General features: G+C 48.8%; 1 protein-coding gene across 4 annotated transcripts in view; it reads right to left on the reverse strand.

Moving 5' to 3' along the window:
• LOC122559887 (DENN domain-containing protein 3-like) overlaps positions 1-10,746 on the reverse strand; it is a 180,647-nt gene that overhangs the window by 146,972 nt on the left and 22,929 nt on the right. Inside the window, exon 1 of one of the 4 annotated variants that reach the window (XM_087994697.1) lies at positions 7,770-7,852. The exons of the other annotated variants lie outside the window; for them this stretch is intronic. The gene's annotated coding sequence lies outside the window, so the exon portion shown is untranslated. Of the gene's footprint in view, positions 1-7,769; positions 7,853-10,746 lie in introns of those variants that run through there. 4 annotated transcript variants of the gene reach the window in all.

Below are 10,746 nucleotides of genomic sequence, written 5' to 3' on the forward strand. Positions count from 1 at the left end.
TGAATGGTTCCAGGAATGAGAATTGTCAGTGATGGGGATAAGTTGCAGAAGTTGGAACTGTTCTCCCTGAAGAGAAGGAGGCAGAGGAGAGATTTGAAACTCAAAAATTGACAGTAAGTCGGAATGACGTGGAGGTGCCAGTGTTGGACTGGGTTGGACAGAGTCAGAAGCCACATGACACCAGGTTATAGTCCGACAGGTTTCATCAGGTGCACTGCATTTCAAATCAACCTGTTGGACTAAAACCTGATGTCATGTGACTTCTGACTCTGTCCAAATGAGAGCAACAATGGAACAAAGACACTCAAAGGAAATCTTCACCTTCAGGGAAGGAGATGGCTGGGTAGTACAGGTCATTCTGCTATAAAGCACCTTTCGTTAACATGAATTCGCTATAACCTGATTGACAAATTGCCAATGCTGTTTCCAAAGTGCGAACTTTCAAAACGTGTGTTGGCTGTAACACGGAGTTGAACAAAAACCCAATCATCGCATTATCAAAGAACTGGCTGTATTATCACTGGACTGTTAATCTAGAGACGCAGGTAATATTCTGGGGACCTGCGTTCGAATCCAGCCACAGCAGATGGAATTTGAATTCAGTTGAAAAAAGGTCTGGAATTAAGAGCCTAAAGATGACCTCGAGTCCATTATTGATTGTCAAGAAAAACCCATCTGGGTCATTAATGTCCTTTAGGGAAGGAAACCGCCATCCTTACCTGGTCTGGCCTATGTGTGACTCCAGACCAACAGCAATGTGGGTGACTCTTAACTGCCCTCTGGGCAATTAGGGACGGGCAATAAATACTGGCCTAGCCAGCAATGCGGTCATCCTTCCAGCTGGTAAGAGGTGTGGGGGAAACAGGGAATGTTAGGAAGATAATCAAAACACAAGGAAATGACAGAGACCTTAGAGACGGCAGCTCCATAGAGAGAGGTTGATGGCCGTTTAAGTTAGAGGCAACTACACTAACAAGGATAAACTTTATAAAAATTGTGCAAAGAGCAGGCAGGAAGGAAAGGGGAATTAAAAGAGAATTCTCAACTCTTAAAGTGAGCATTGCTGCTGTTGTGAGTAGGGTCCAGGAGTCACAGCTGTAAGGGACAGAGGGAGGCTATAAAATTAATTTAAACTAAGGCCCCAGTAATGTAAAGGCTGCAGATGATAATGAAGGTGATGAAAGGGACAGTTTAGATGTGAAAGAAGGGTTGAATAGTTTGAACAATTTTAAGATTTGAGGAACACATGAGATTTGAACTGTAATCGTGAAGGGAGGGTTTATTAAGGTAACAACCAAAGACCTTCACAGTAAAAATCATGCAAAGCAATTCCAGATACTACTCACTCACACAAAACTTTAATGTTATTTCATGCGACTTTCTCGGGTTTAGCTGATATCTGGGTCAGGATCCTGTAGAAACTCCAGGCCTGAGTGTTCACCATCTATTGGAGTTTGGGGGCCATCTCAATTCAACCAGACCTGGTACTTATTTGACAGAGGTTGTATAAAGTAATAGTTCTGAAAGAGTTAATGTTAATGCTGCATTGGCTGTATCCAACTCTGATGTAACACAGTCTTTGGGTGGAGAATTGGGCAGCCTAGCAGAAAATCCCAAAGGAGACGGATAGCTCCTGATGGTTGTAATTGTTAGTTTAAAACAAAGTCCATTATTTGTTGCTATGCTATCATTCATCAAACTACGTTTTATTAATGCCTTCTCTTGTTAAGATTCTCCAGTGATTCATCCTTTCCCACTGATAACTAAACCTGCATTTTGGCCCAGAACAGTAAGTACAAACAGATTAGGCTTCCTGTGGTGCAGTTGTGGTGTCTTTGCCTCTAGACCAGGAGGCCTAGGTTTCAGTCTTACGTTCTTCAGAACTGTGTAAGAAGGTGAGCAGATTGATTAGAAAATATTGAGTAAGGATGATTGGTGTCAGTGAGTAGCCCCAACCAGAAAGTTCCAGTAACCAGAACATCAGGACAATCCCCACTTCCACCATCAGCACCTTCCTGTCAGCCAGATCGTGTCCACACTGCACCCACATCGGGAGTTAATGGCCTAGTGGTATTAACATGGGACTGTTAATGTTCTGAGGACCTGGGTTCAAATCCTGCCATGGCAGGTTGGTGGAACTTAAATTCACGATTAATCTGGAATTAAGAATCTAATGATGGCCGTGAATCCATTGTTGATTGTCGGAAAAACTTGTCTGTTCACGAATATCCTTTAGGGGAGGAAAACTGCCATTCTTACCCGGTCTGGCGTACATATGACTCCAGACCCACTGCAATGTAGGTGACTCTTAACTGCACTCTGGGTAATTAGGGATGGGCAATAAATGTTGCCTAGACAGTGATGCCATCACCCCGTGAATGAATGAAGCAAAAACAAAGATTGCAGTATGTTTAGTTGCCCCTCTATCCAATGGTACACAACCAAGTCTCTGCCTGTCTCTGGGGGATTCTCCCAGGGTAATATAGACTCATAGAGATGGACAGCACGGAACAGACCCTTCTGTCCAACTCATCCATGCTGACCAGATATTCTAACCTAATCTAGTCCCATTTGCCAGCACTTGGCCCATATCCCTCTAAACCCTTCCTATTCATATACCCCCTTTTAAATGTTGCAATTGTACCAGCTTCCACCTCTTCCTCTGGCAGCTCATTCCATACACATGGAAAAGCTACCCCTTAGATCCCTTTTATATCTTTCCCCTCTCACCTTAAAGCTATGACCTCTAGTTCCAGACTCTCTCACTCCAGGGAAAATGCCTTATCTATTTACTCTCTTGATCCCTTCGCTGAATCAGAGATTGAAGATTCCATGGAAACATAATAGTGACAGCTCAAAACAGGAATATTTCTCTCCCTCTGTCTGTGTCAGGCAGCTAGTTAACCTTTTCTCCGTAGGTGAAAGTGAGGACTGCAGATGCTGGAGATCAGAGTCGAGAGTGTGGTGCTGGAAAAGCACCACACTCAGGCAGCATCCGAGGAGCGGGAGAGTTGATGTTTCGGGCAAAAGGTGGCACGGTGGCTCAGTGGTTAGCACTACTGCCTCACAGCGTCAGGATCCCATGTTCGATTCCAGCCTCGGGTGACTGTCTGTGTGGAGTTTGCACATTCTCCCAGTGTCTGCGTGGGTTTACTCCGGTTTCCTCCCACAGTCCAAAGATGTGCAGGTCAGGTGAATTGGCCAAGCTAAATCGCCCATAGTGTTAAGTACTTTAGTCAGAGGGAAATGGAACTGGGTGGGTTACTCTTCGGAGGGTCAGTGTGGACTTGTTGGGCCGAAGGGCCTGTTTTCACACTGTAGGGATTCTAATCAGGAATGCAGAGATAAATGGGAGAGGGGTGGGACTGGGGGGAAGGTAACTGAGAGTGTGATAGGTGGATGGAGGTGGGGGTAAAGGTAATAGGTCAGAGAGGAGGGTGGAGCGGATAGGTGGGAAGGGAGATTGACAGCAGGGACAGGTCATGAGGATGGTGCTGAGCTGGAAGGCTGGAACTTGGGTACGGTGGGGGGGCGGGGAAATGAGGAAACTGGTGAAGTCCATATTGATGCCCTGGGGTTGAAGTGTTCCGAGGTGGAAGATGAGGCGTTCTTCCTCCAGGCGTTGGGTGGTGAGGGAGTGGTGGTGGAGGAGGCCCAGGACCTCAGCAGAGTGGGAGGGGGAGTTGAAATGTTGGGCCAGGGGGCGGTGTGGTTGATTGGTGCGGGTGTCCCAGAGATGTTCCCTAAAGCGCTCTGCTAGGAGGCGCCCAGTCTCCCCAATGTAGAGGAGACCGCATCGGGAGCAATGGATACAATAAATGATATTAGTGGATGTGCAGGTAAAACTTTGATGGATGTGGAAGGCTCCTTTAGGGACTTGGATGGAGGTGAGGGAGGAGGTGTGGGCACAGGTTTTGCAATTCCTGCAGTGGCAGGGGAGGGTGACGGGTGGGGAGGGTGGGGGGTGGGGGGCGTGATCCCGATGAGGGAGTGACGGATGGGGTGGGAGGGAAATATATCCCTGGTGGTGGGGCCCGTTTGTAGGTAGCGGAAACGGTGTAGGATGATGCGATGTATACAGAGGTTGGTAGGGTGGAAGGTGAGGACCGGGGGGAAGGGGTTCTGTCCTTGTTACGGTTGCTGGGGTGGGGTTTAAGGATGGAGGCATGGGATGTGGACGAGATGCTTTGGAGGGCATCTTCAATCACATGGGAAGGGAAATTGTGGTCTCTAAAGAAGGAGGCATCTGGTGTGTTCTGTGGTGGAACTGGTCCTCCTGGGAGCAGATACGGCAGAGGTGGAGGAATTGGGAATACGGGATAGCATTTTTGCAAGAGGTAGGGTGGGAGGAGGTGTAATCCAGGTAGCTGTGGGAGTCGGTGGATTTGTAGAAGATGTCTGTGTTGAGTCGGTCACCGTTGATGGAGATGGAGAGGTCCAGGAAGGGGAGGGAGGGGTCAGAGATGGTCCAGGTAAATTTAAGATCGGGGTGGAATGTGTTGGTGAAGTTGATGAACTGCTCAACCTCCTCGCGAGAGCACGAGATGGCGCTGATGCAGTCATCAATGTAGCGGAGGAAGAGGTGGGGAGTGGTGCCGGAGTAACTACGGAAGATGGACTGTTCTACGCAGTCAACAAAGAGACAGGCATAGCTGGGGCCCATACGTGTGCCCATGGCTACCCCTTTGGTCTGGAGGAAGTGGGAGGATTCAAAGGAGAAATTGTTAAGGGTGAGGACCAGTTCGGCCAAACGAATGAGAGTGTCGGTGGAGGGGGACTGGTGGGGACATTGGGAGAGGAAGAAACGGAGGACTTGAAGGCCCTGGTCATGGTGGATGGAGGTGTAGAGGGATAAAAGCAAATTAGTGCGGATGCTGGAATCTGAAACCAAAAGAGAAAATGCTGGAAAATCTCAGCAGGTCTGGCAGCATTTGTAAGGAGAGAAATGAGCTGACGTTTCAAGTCTACCTGACCCTTTGTCAAAGCTGTAGAGGTGTAGAGGATGTCCATGGTGAAGATGAGGCATTGGGGACCAGGTATACAAAGGACTGTGAGAAGGTGGAGGGCCTGGGCGGTGTCTCGAACGTATGTGGGGAGTTCCTGGACTAGGGGGGATAGGACAGTGTCGAGGTAGGTAGAGATGAGTTCAGTGGGGCAGGAGCATGCTGAGACAATGGGTCGGCCAGGGTGGTCAGGCTTGTGGATCTTGGGAAGGAGGTAGAACCGGGCAGTGCAGGGTTCCCGGACTATGAGGTTGGAAGCTGTGGGTGGGAGATCTCCTGAGGTGATGAGGTTCTGTATGGTCTGGGAGATGATGGTTTGGTGATGGGGGATGGGGTCATGGTCGAGGGGGCGGTAGGAAGAGGTGTCCTCGAGTTGGCGCCTGGCTTCAGCAGTGTAGAGGTCAGTGCGCCAGACTGCCGCCCCATTGTCCGCTGGCTTGATGGTGAGGTTGGGAATGGAGCAGAGGGAGTGGAGGGCTGTGCATTGTGAGAGTGAGAGGTTGGAGTGGGGAGGAGGGTAGACAGGTTGAGGCGGTCAATGTCCCGGCGGCAGTTGGAAATGAAGAGGTCAAGGGCAGGTAACAGACTGGCATGGGGTGTCCAGGTGGATGGAGTGTGTTGGAAGCAGGTGAAGGGGTCCTCGGAAGGTGGGCGGGACTCTTATTTGAAAAAGTAAGCCCGGAGGTAGCGGAAGAAGCGTTCAATGTCACATACCGATGTCCGGTATCTGGAGAGGGATTGGTGTGTTCCAGATCGCCAGCTACCTCTGTTAGGGAATTCTCAAATCCCACTACCTCTAGGGTCACCACAACAGGTAATGATTTAATCAAAACCCACTAAGTGCCTGATCTCACTGGATTTGGGTTAACAGAAAACACTGACCAGGTTCCTACACTTAACAAGAACTAAGGTATAAGGAGGAAGGTTTAGGAGAAATGTCAAAGGTAGGTTCTTTACACAGAGAGTGGAGGCTGCATGGAATGCACTGCCAGCGGTGGTAGTCGAGTCAGAGACATGAGGGACATTTAAGTGACTGCTGGACAAGCACATGAACGGCAGTAAATTGAGAGGTGTGTAGGTTAGGTTGGTCTTAGATGAAGATAAATGCTCAGCACAACGTCGTGGGCCGAAGGGCCTGTACTGTGTTGTACTGTTCTATGTCCTACGTTTTAATACTGATTACAAATAAACATGATTTGGAGATGCCGGTGTTGGACTGGGGTGTACAAAGTTAAAAATCACACAACACCAGGTTATAGTCCAACAGGTTTAATTGGAAGCACTAGCTTTCAGAGCACTGCTCCTTCATCAGGTGCTCCGAAAGCTAGTGCTCCCAATTAAACCTGTTGGACTATAACCTGGTGTTGTGTGATTTTTAACTTTGTACAAATAAACACATTCTATTAGTCAGTAAACAGCTATGAACTAGCAAGAGAGAACTGCTTAAACCTTAATTCCCTTTTCAAACCAACACACACTTGTAGACAGAGAGACAGACAAAAGGATATTGGCATCCACAGTCAATAACATCAGGGTTCACTGATGCCCTTTTTGATTTTACCTGACTCCAGGTTGTTTTCCCTTTCTCACAGGAGGCACAGGGTAACTGGTACATTATCTACAAAGTCTTTCCGTTGCTCCTTATGGAAGGCAACTGGGGCATCCTCAGTGGGAGCCACGAGACAGGCCCCGATAAAAGGGGAGGGAGACAGAGTGAGCAGATGGCTGGTGGGTGTTGAAATAAAAGTGGCCCTTTCTGTTGGGTGCTCGTATAGTGAGATGGGTGTAACGTTAGCCACAGTGGGAGAGGGGCCTCCATTGAAAAGGCCATTTCAGGTAACGGACACAAACACCGGCCAGATGGGTGACAGCCATAACAGCACCCTCCATCCTGCCAGCTCCTCCCGATTTTACACACCCTTCCCTGTCATCACTGTGTTCCCTGCAACTGGGAGGGTAAGACCTCTGCCCCGCTGCTAAGGATCATGCAGAGATGTAGGGATGTAATTAGAGACAGGGGGGAAGGTCAGTGTTGTGGGGAAGAGAAGGAATTGAAAGTAAGTGGAAAACAAAGAAAAATTAGCCAACATCCTTTCAAAAAAATCACCTCAGATTCAGACACTGAGAGACATCACAGAGTCATAGAATTATTACAGTGTGCAAGAAGACCAGCTGGCCCATCATCCCTGTACTGGCTCCTCAACCGAGCTTCGTTACCTTGGGTCAATCTCCCGTGTTCTCCCCCATACCCCTGTGCACTGTTTCTATTCAATCATTACCAAGCACTATCTCTTTTCTTTGTATATTTTAATTGGTCTGCTCAGGGATGTTAGGGCTTAAAAATGTGTTGCTGGAAAAGCGCAGCAAGTCAGGCAGCATCAAAGGAACAAGAGAATCAACGTTTCGGACATAAGCCCTTCTTCAGGAACATGAAGAAGGGCTTATGCCCGAAACATCGATTCTCCTGCTCCTTTGATGCTGCCTGACTTGCTGCGCTTTTCCAGCAACATATTTTTAAGCTCTGATCTCCAGCATCTGCAGTCCTCACTTTCTCCTCAGGGATGTTAGGACACATCTTTGGGGCAGGTGGGATGTAAAGCTGGGTTTTCTGGCTCAGAGGTAGGGACATTACCACTGCACAGCAAGAGGCCTTTCCAATGGCCTGTAGAATGCCTAAGAAACATGATCCAACCCCATCTGACATGTATTTAACCGTGAAACTGCTGAATGAGCATACAGATGTAATGATAAAAGTTTGAATCTTACCCAGAGTGGAGAACTGGCTGCAGCACAGCTAAGGTGACGCTATCCTTCAAGAACAGTCTGACAGGAATGAAACAACTTCCTAGTTGCCGCCCCCTCCCTGTCCCATACCCCACAGCCCCTTCACAAACACCTAGACCTGCTGCCGAACTCACTTCCTCTGCACTCACCAACCTCCCCCCACCCTTGGGTGAATTAGATCGTGACGCCTAACTTTCATAAAACATTCATCCAGCAGAGCAATTCCACTCCAGCCAGAGCTTCCATTACAGTGACAGCAACTCTCCAGCCTGCATCCTGCACTCTGGGTCAGTTACAACTACACACACACACACGCACACACTCACACACACACACCCACACACACACAGACACACACTCACACACACTCACGCACACACTCACACACACACTCATACACACACACCCACCCACACACACACAGACACACTCACACGCACACACACGCAAACACACGCACGCACACACTCACACACACACGCACACACACCCACACAAACACAGACACAGACACACACGCACACACACACACACGCAAACACTCACACACACACACCCACACACACACAGACACACACTCACACACACACACGCACACACTCACACACACACTCATACACACACACCCACCCACACACACACAGACACACACTCACACGCACACACACGCAAACACACGCACGCACTCACTCACACACATGCACACTCTCACACACACACGCACAGACACACACGCACACACAGACACACACACACACACAGACACACACACACATGCACACTCACACACACACACACACACACAGACACACTCACTCACACACATGCACACTCACACACGCACACACAGACACACACTCACTCACACACATGCACACTCACTCACACGCACACACACAGACACACATGCACACTCACACACGCACACACAGATACACACTCACTCACACACATGCACACTCTCACATGCACACATATACATTCACTCACACAAGCACACGCACACTCACACACACACACACACACACACTCACAGACACACACTCACTCACACACATGCACACTCACTCACACACACGCACACACAGACACACACTCACTCACACACATGCATACTCACTCACATACACGCACACACACAGACACACAGTCACTCACACACACGCACACTCACTCACATGCATACTCACATACACACACCCACACACACGCACTCACACACGCGCACACACACACACGCATACTCACACACACACCTACACACGCAAACACATTCACACAGAGACACACACTCACTCGCACACACACATGCACACTCACACACACACATGCACTCACACATACGCACACACGCACACACACACATGCATGTTCACACACATGCACACACACTCACGCACACACACACTCACTCACACATGCACACTCACACACAGACACACACTCACTCACACACACATTCACTCACGCACACTCACTCATACACACAATCACACACATACACTCACTCACACATGCACACACACACACACATTCACTCACGCACACTCACTCATACACACAATCACACACATACACTCACTCACACACATGCACACACACACACAGACTCACAGACTCACTCACACACACAGACACATACACAGAGACACACTCACTCACACACACACTAACACACACGCACACTTTCACACACACACAGACACGCACACACACATACACAGACTCACACACGCAGACACGCACACACACATACACAAACTCTCACACACAGGTACACACATGCACACAGACACACACAGCCACACAGACACTCACACATAGAGACTCACACACGCACACAGACCGACATACGCACACATACACACACACACACTCTCAGAAGCATGCACACTTTCTCACAAATCCCCCCACACACATACTCTCACACACACTCACTCACACACACACACTCATTCACACACATACACACAAACATACAGACACACACAAACCCATTCACTCACACACACATACACACTCACTGCCATGCAACCACACACCATACACACTCACTCACACACACCCACACATACTCTCACACACACACTCACTCACACACACACAGGCACACACACATTCACTCAAACACATATATACTCATTGTCATGCAACCACACACACATACACACTCACTCATACACACATATATACACATAAACACACTCATGCACACACTCACTCACACACATACACACAGACTCACTCATTGACTCACGCACTCACACACACTGACTCTCACACACACATACACACTCACACACACACAGACTCACTCTGACTCATACACTCACACACACTGACTCTCACAGTCTCTCTCTCTCACACAAACATACACACACACATATACACACACACTCTCTCTCACACAAATTCTTTCTCACACTATTTCACAGGCAAACACTCTCACTCATACACACTCATCCTATGAATGAATAAAATAAACAGGAGAAGGCCATTCAGCCCCTCAGTTCTGCAGATGAATGAGATGATTGTAATTCCATTGCCCTGCCTTGGGTGTGTATGATGGGTCCCAGTCCTGGATGGGTTTGTGTTGTGGTGGAAAGTGTTCCCAAGATTGCCCCTGGGAGGGGCTTGCTGACATTCCAAGTGACCTGGCTGGAGTTTCCATCTTCTACAGTCCCCCTCCCCATCACAGCCCCTCGGACTGGAGAGCACAGTTTGTCCATCAAATCCTTTCAGGGTCTTCGGCATATTGATCAATTTTTTTCCACTGGGAGGCCAGCCGTAGCAGCTCTCCATCCCCATCTACAAGGCTGGTCTCAGGCTCACCTCCCTGGGGGGTATTGTTCCAGTGGGTCAGTGCTGCACTCTCCCTGGGACTACATTCCTGCATCACCAGAAGCATAGTCAGGGCGTTCCAGAACTCAGTCACTGCCTGCTCCAAGGGGCAGATAGC

Source organism: Chiloscyllium plagiosum, unplaced genomic scaffold (genome assembly GCF_037043375.1).
Source record: "Chiloscyllium plagiosum isolate Xiang-an unplaced genomic scaffold, Cpla_swu_hap1 HiC_scaffold_15, whole genome shotgun sequence".
Classification (NCBI taxonomy): Eukaryota; Metazoa; Chordata; class Chondrichthyes; order Orectolobiformes; family Hemiscylliidae; genus Chiloscyllium; species Chiloscyllium plagiosum.